This window comes from Pleurodeles waltl, chromosome 7 (assembly GCF_031143425.1).
Source record: "Pleurodeles waltl isolate 20211129_DDA chromosome 7, aPleWal1.hap1.20221129, whole genome shotgun sequence".
NCBI classification, from domain to species: domain Eukaryota; kingdom Metazoa; phylum Chordata; class Amphibia; order Caudata; family Salamandridae; genus Pleurodeles; species Pleurodeles waltl.
The window spans coordinates 560,715,002-560,722,451 of record NC_090446.1 but is presented as its reverse complement, the minus strand read 5'-3'; positions in this window follow the sequence as shown (position 1 = coordinate 560,722,451).

Sequence of the window (7,450 nt, the reverse complement as noted above, 5' to 3'; positions counted from 1 at the left end):
AGAATTAGGATTATTTGGGTTGGTAAGAGCGGCATGAGATGGGGTGAGTTGTTGTCGGTTCTTTCGAGAAGGATGGAGAGAGGGATTTGCCCAGACCTGTTAGTTATCCATCTTGGGGAGAATGATTTAGTTTCCTTGTCAGGCATAGGACTGTTGAAGACAATGAAAATTGATCTGGTACGGATTAAGTAGCATTGGGCATAGTTTGGACTGGTATGATTTCTCAGAGGGTGTGGAGAGGAGCGTATTATTTTTCAGGCATAGAGAAACAAAGGAGAAAGGTGAATACGGAGATGAGAACATTTTGTCAAGAAAAAGGGTTTTCCTTTTTGTTGCATGAGAATTTGGTTGCATCGGCGGTTGAGTTGTTTCTGCAGGATGGTGTTCATTTGACTTTCATGGGTAACAAGCTCTACTTATTGGATCTCAGGATTATGTTAGCAGATTTGTTAGGGGAGAAGCTTTGGGATCGCTAATTCGTGGGGTGGGGCAGGAAAATGCCTGGTGGGTTTTCCTGGGTGGCGGGGGATTTACACAGAAAGGCTTTGGGGGGGGAAGGGGATGATGCGAAAGATTTGAGGGTGGGGAGGTTTTAGCATGGGTCACAAGGGAGGAAAGGCAAGGGTAACTACAGAAGGTGGGCAGCAGGACAGATGGTGAAGGGATTGTTCAAGGGCGATTTGGGGAGTGGAAAGTTTAGAGGGTGGGGGGAGGGGTTAGGAGGGAAATATTGTATAGTGAGGTTTGTAGTTTTGTGAGGCTAAAAGCCAAGGTTATTGTTTTATACCAGACCTGTTCTATTAAGCGTCTTTTTATCCCTTATGACGAGCGTCTGTGGTTTGTTCCCCTTTCCGCCCGATGGGAGCTTGGGGGGGGGGGCCGAGGTTTAACCCGGTCTCCCCCCGGGCTTAACGGGCGGTTGGAACGGGCCACGGGGATCGGGATAGCCATTGGGTAATTGGACAGGATGGGTGGGTCTTTGGGGTGGGTATATAGTGGGTGGGCTGGGTGTGGGCGGCCTCTTTGGCCGTTGTTCACACCCAGGAGGCGGTACTGTTTTTTGGGCACACCCGCCCACCCTTCATTTAGTTGTTTTGGTTTTGTTAGAGTTTGAGTTTATTGTTGTAGGAAAAGGGTGTTTTTTATTGTTCTTTTTGGGGTAAAAAAGTTTTTGTTTTTGGATGGCTTAATTAGGCTATAATAGGACAGGTTTCATGATGTGTCGTGTTTTTTTATTGTTCACTTGAGTATTTTGTTTAGTTTCATTCATGCCGCTGGTAGGCAGGTCTGATGGGGCAGGGGATTTACACAGAAAGGCTTTGGGGGGGGGGAGGGGATGATGCGAAAGATTTGAGGGCAGGGAGGTTTTAGCAAGGGTCACAAGGGAGGAAAGGCAAGGGTAACTACAGAAGATGGGCAGCAGGACAGATGGGTAAGGGATTGTTCAAGGACGATTTGGGGACTGGAAAGTTTAGAGGGTGGGGGAGGGGTTAGGAGGGAAATATTGTATAGTGAGTGTTGGACTTTTGCTTATGCAGGGTCATCCCCAGTCTTTTTGCCTCCTGCCTCCTATTTTTTTCTGACCTGTTGCTGTTGGCTTTTCAACTCTGAGCACTTTACCACTGCTAACCAGTGCTAAAGTGCATATGCTCTCCGTGTAAATTGTATATAATTGGTTTATCCATGATTGGTATATTTGATTTACTAGTAAGTCCCTAGTAAGATGCACTAGAGGTGCCAGGGCCTGTAAATCAAATGCTACTAGTGGGCCTGCAGCACTGGTTGTGCCACCCACATAAGTAGCTCTGTAATCATGTCTCAGACCTTCCACTGCAGTGTCTGTGTGTGTATTTATACACTGTAAATTCGACTTGGCAGGTGTACCCACTTGCCAGGCCTAAACCTTCCCTTTTCTTACATGTAAGGCTCCCCTAAGGTAGGCCCTAGGTAGCCCCAAGGGCAGGGTGCAGTGTATGGATAAGGTAGGACATATAGTAATGTGGTTTATATGTCCTGACAGTGAAATATTGCCAACTTAGTTTTTCACTGTTGCAAGGCCTGTCTCTCTCATAGGATAACATGGGGGCTACCTTTAAATATGATTAAAGTGTAGATTCCCCTAGAGAGTTGATGGATATGTGGAGTTTGGGGTCCCTGAACTCACAATTTAAAAATACATCTTTTAGTAAAGTTGATTTTGAGATTGTGCGTTTGAAAATGCCACTTTTAGAAAGTGAGCATTTTCTTGCTTAAACCATTCTGTGACTCTGCCGTGTTTGTGGATTCCCTGTCTGGGTCAGTTTGACAGTTGGGTTGTTTTTCACCTCACACCAGACAGTGACACAAAGGGGGCTGGGGTGTAACCTGCATTTCCTGATTAGCCATCTCTGCTAGGAGGGAGGGGTGGAGTGGTCACTCTCATCTGAAAGGACTGTGCCTGCCTCTGACAATGCCGGCTCCAACCCCCTGCTGTGTGTCTGATGCCTTGCCTGGGCAAGGCAGGATTTCACAAGTAGGTGTGAGTCCCCTTTGAAGAAAGGTGACTTCAAAGACTAAAATGGGTATAAGAAGGGCACCCAAATCTACAGACTTGAGAAACACTTCTGGAACCAAGAGGAACCTCTGCCTGGAAAGGAGTTGATAGCTGAGGAAGAAGTGCTGCCCTGCCTGTGACTGTGCTTTGTGGAGCTTTCCTGCAGTGCTGCTTCTGCCAGAGTAAGAGGGCAAAGACTGGACTTTGTGTGCCTTCCATCTTGTGAAGAAATCTCCAAGGGCTTGAGTTAGAGCTTGCCTCCTGTTGTTTGAAGTCTCAGGGACAGCAAAGACTTCTCTCCGCCAGCACCTGGAGTCTCTGGAGAGACTCCTGCTCTGACAAGTGGTGCCCTATCCAGTCCCCGGGCCCTTGAAAGGAAAGCTGGTGGAAATCCAAGGAAAATCGACTTCGGACGACTCCGGACCGACGCTGCTGCTGAATCCGGTGACGCCGCCTGCACCCAACGCCGTGACCTTCGCTGGAACGCGACGCTCTTCGCAGGCCCGACGCCGCTGCAGCCCCGCTGAAGTCCGCGACTCCGTGGAAGTCGCCACACCACATCGTGACCGACGCCGCTCGAAGTGCACGGATTCAACGTTTCGCACAGACGGCGCGACTCCCGACTTCGCGCATCGGCTTGTTTTCACTCTTCACCAAAGGTACTGTACTTGGGGGTCTACACGACTCCGTGTCCGGCGCCGCTGGTGTCGGCTTGTTGGGAACGACTCCGTCACAACGCCGTGTTAACATCTCATCGAAGCATTTTTGTTTCTAAGCGCTATTTTGAGTTTAATCTTTAAAAATTCATAACTTGACTTGTGTATGTTGGATTTTTGTTGTTTTGGTCTTGTTTTGTTTAGATAAATATTTCCTATTTTTCTAAACTGGTGTTGTGTCATTTTGTAGTGTTTTCATTAAGTTACTGTGTGTGTTGGTACAAATACTTTACACCTAGCACTCTGAAGTTACGCCTACTGCTCTGCCAAGCTACCAAGGGGGTTAGCTGGGGGTGATTCTCTTTTACCCGGACTAGAGTGAGGGTCCTTGCTTGAACAGGGGGTAACCTGACTGTCAACCAAAGACTCCATTTCTAACATTGGTGATCAGCGGTTGGGATTTGGACTTGTATTTGTATTTGACATACAGTGATTAAGTGTACACTTCTGTTTTGAGTTCAGACCACTACGTGACCACATACTACTTGTCTTGTGATTCTGCTTTTTGTTCTCTGATGTCCTCCTGGAAGTATTGCTAATATTTTTGGACTTTGGTTTTTGGTTGTGAAGCCTTTGCAGAATGGAAGTCAATTTCTGGCACCTATTTATGTATAAAAAGTGGCAGCTTAAAGCATTCTGCATGGAAAGGGGACTGGCTGTGAACAAGAAATCCAGAAGGGAGGATCTTGAGTCAGCCCTGTTTCAGTATAAATTGAAACGTTGTCAGGCAACACCACCAAATGAGTATGAGGAGGATAACTACTCTGAGGAGGAGGACTACTCTGAGGAGGTGTTCTGCTTTCCTTCTTATCTCGTAATCAGAGCTTACAGAACATATCAAGAATGCACTTCTGAGTTCAAAGAAGACTTTTATTGTTGTTAATTCTTCTAAAACCACAAGTTCGTGAGAGACGAATTATTAGATTTCAAGCACAAAAAGTATCACAGCAATAAAAACAAAATATATCACAGTACTTTTCAGTTGCAATGTCTACAGCAGGTTATATTTATAAGATATTGAATCAAAGCAAAACAAATACTTCACCGTGTGAGAAACTATTTACAGCTTCATCTTTCTGGGGTCTGCAAGTTGATGACTCCGGTCAACTGCAAGAAAGAGATTATCTACCCACACGGGAGACTGGCAACTGGCGCCAAGTTCCAGTCCGAAGTCAGGCAGAAAAGAATCTAATTCTCTGAAGCCCGAGTCATCCGTTACAAAGGTGTGCCTCCTCCTCTCAGACTCGGGAAAACTACGCAAGCCTTTGGAGACTGGCCAGATCTCCTAGACTGCTCCTCTTCCCAAGCCTGAGCAGGAAGGTAAACACCAAATGTACTCTCTCTTATCAGGTCTAGTCTGGTGTGAGAAAAACATCTTGGTTCATCCTGTGCAAAAACACAGCTTGGAAAAATACAGCTTGGATTCTCAACTGCAATGTCTAACTCCACGTTAAAGGCAATAGGCAGCTAACCTAAATATCAAATGCAATGTCTAATGTCATGTCAAAGCTAATAGGCAGCTGAGCTGAATACAAAATGTAAGGTCTAATATCATGTCAAAGCCAATAGGCAGCTGAGCTGAATACAAAATGCAATGTCTAATATCATGTCAAAGCCAATAGGCAGCTGAACTGAATACAAAATGTAATGGCTAATGCAATGTCAAAGCCAATAGGCGGCTAAACTGGATACAGAAAGTAATAGCCAATGCCATGTCAAAGCCAATAGGCGGCTAGGCTGAACAAAACATATAGGGGGTCATTCCGACCCCGGCCGGCCCAGGGCCCCAGCCCGCCCGGCGGAGACCGCCAAAAGACCGCACCGCGGTCATATGACCGCGGCGGTCATTCTGACTTTCCCGCTGGGCGACCGCCAAAAGGCCGCCCGCCCGCCCAGCGGGAAAGACCCAGCAACGATGAAGCCGGCTCCGAATGGAGCCGGCGGAGTTGCTGGGGTGCGACGGGTGCAGTGGCACCCGTCGCGATTTTCAGTGTCTGCATAGCAGACAATGAAAATCATTATGGGGCCCTGTTAGGGGTCCCCTGCACTGCCCATGCCAGTGGCATGGGCAGTGCAGGGGCCCCCAGGGGCCCCACGACACCCGTTCCCGCCAGCCTGGTTCTGGCGGTGAAAACCGCCAGAAACAGGCTGGCGGGAAGGGGGTCGGAATCCCCATGGCGGCGCTGCTTGCAGCGCCGCCATGGAGGATTCATTTGGCCAGGGGAAAACCGGCGGGAAACCGCCGGTTTCCCTTTTCTGACCGCGGCTTTACCGCCGCGGTCAGAATTGGCCAGGAAGCACCGCCAGCCTGTTGGCGGTGCTTCCGTGGTCGTTAGCCCTGGCGGTCAATGACCGCCAGGGTCAGAATGACCCCCATAATGTGCTACTGGTGAACATTAAGCAACTAATATGCGCAGTGGTGAAACACAAAGTCATTGGTCAAACAAAATTAATCGCATCACAGGAGGAGGGAACAGAAAGAGATGATTGGCTCCTAGCTCGCATCCGGAGTCTGGAAGAGCTAGATGCAGAGCTTGAGAGGGCTGAGGAGAAGAGAGCCTTAGTCCTGGAAAAAGAAAGGATTACAGCTCAAGAGCTGAGCTGTGAAGAGCTGAAGCTGGAGGCCATGAGGGCTGAGTCCAGTTCAGATGGTGGCAGCAAAAATCTTGTATCCAGTACTGCTGAAGAAGTGCACATGCCCAGAGATGTGGTGCCTTACTTGAAGGAGGGAGTTAACATACGCCAGGAGTTTCAGGGGTATGAGGTAGCTCCAGAGATGCACAGGGTCCTTGAGGTGGATTGGGGAACTGGCATGGGGAGTCATATTCCTACTGGTGGGAGGGACACTCTACTGACTCTAGGTGAGAGTGACAGGGAGAGGGGTCCCCCCCAGGTAGAAGTCCTGGTTATGGAGTGTGAAGACATCCCAGAAGAGTGTGGGTTGAGTGTCAGGAACAGTCAGGTACTGTCTCACCAGTCTCAGGAGGGTGATGTGGGGTGCTTTTTCAAAGCAGAGTCACTGGATGGTTGGGTGAAGGGTACTTTGGTTAATTCATGTAAGGGGCTGAGTGATGTAATTGCTGGAAAGCATATGTCTAGTCCTTATTTTCCAGAGCTACGCCAACACCAGGTGGAGTGTGAGTTCCCTGACCCCAGGGAGCTTACAATGGAGGCAGACCTCTTGGTGAGTACCAGAGAGTCTGAAGAGGCATATGGGGGGGGCTCCTGAGAGGAGTGGTCTAGGTATTTCCCAACCAGGTGAGGTAGGGAAGGATTATAGTGTTCCAGGTAGGTCCCAGTGTAGTGGGATGGGTGAGGGACCCCATGTCCAGTCTCTGAGGAGAGGGAATGGGGATGGGCTGAGGTCCAAGGTGCCCGAGATCCGGTCCCAGGTCCTGGAGGGTTCCATGAGGGAACACCAGGAGGGGAGCCTAGCCTGTACCATAGGGCCATCTGTTGAGGTAGATCCCACAGTGTCAGGAGAACTTGGGGGGCGGCGGTAGCCAGCGTCCCACCAGTTCTGGTGTCTGGCAGTACCACTCCTAGTGAGGGGGTGCAGAAGTCCAGACAGAGGATTGAGAGGGGGTTGCGGACCCCAGTGGAGAACCTGGAGGGTCAGGGGTCAGCTCTGAAAGCAGAGCCCCCCATCAATGACCTTGGTGAGACCATTTCTGGGTTGGGGGGAATCCAGACTCTGTCAGATGGGCAGAGGTCAGGAGACCTGCGCCAGTCAGACTCTTGTGTGGCCCTTCGGGACATTGTGTCCCTTGAGGGGGGTAAGTGTGCCCCCCTGGAAGTCCTGGTGTGCCAGGCAATGGTTCAACCGCAGGGTGGTGACTCTGGGTTGAATGATCAGGTTCAGGGGGTAAACTCTGACCTGATGGGTGGTAAGTGTGCTCCCAAGGAAGTCCTGTTGCGCCAGGCAGTGGTTCAACCGCACGGTGGTGACCCTGGGTTGGATGACCAGGTTCAGAGGGTAAACTCTGACCTGGTGGGGGGTAGGTATGCCCCCAAGGAATTCCTGGGTTGCAGGCAGTGGTCCAGCCTGTGGGTACAGACCCTGGACTGGAGGATCAGGTGCAGGGGATAAACCCTGACCTGAAGGGGGTGGCGGTTTGCCCAATCACCCCCCCGGTGTGATTTCAAGGGGTACTCTCCCTGAGGGGTGGGTGCAGAACCCTGAGAGTAGGGGAAGGGGAGA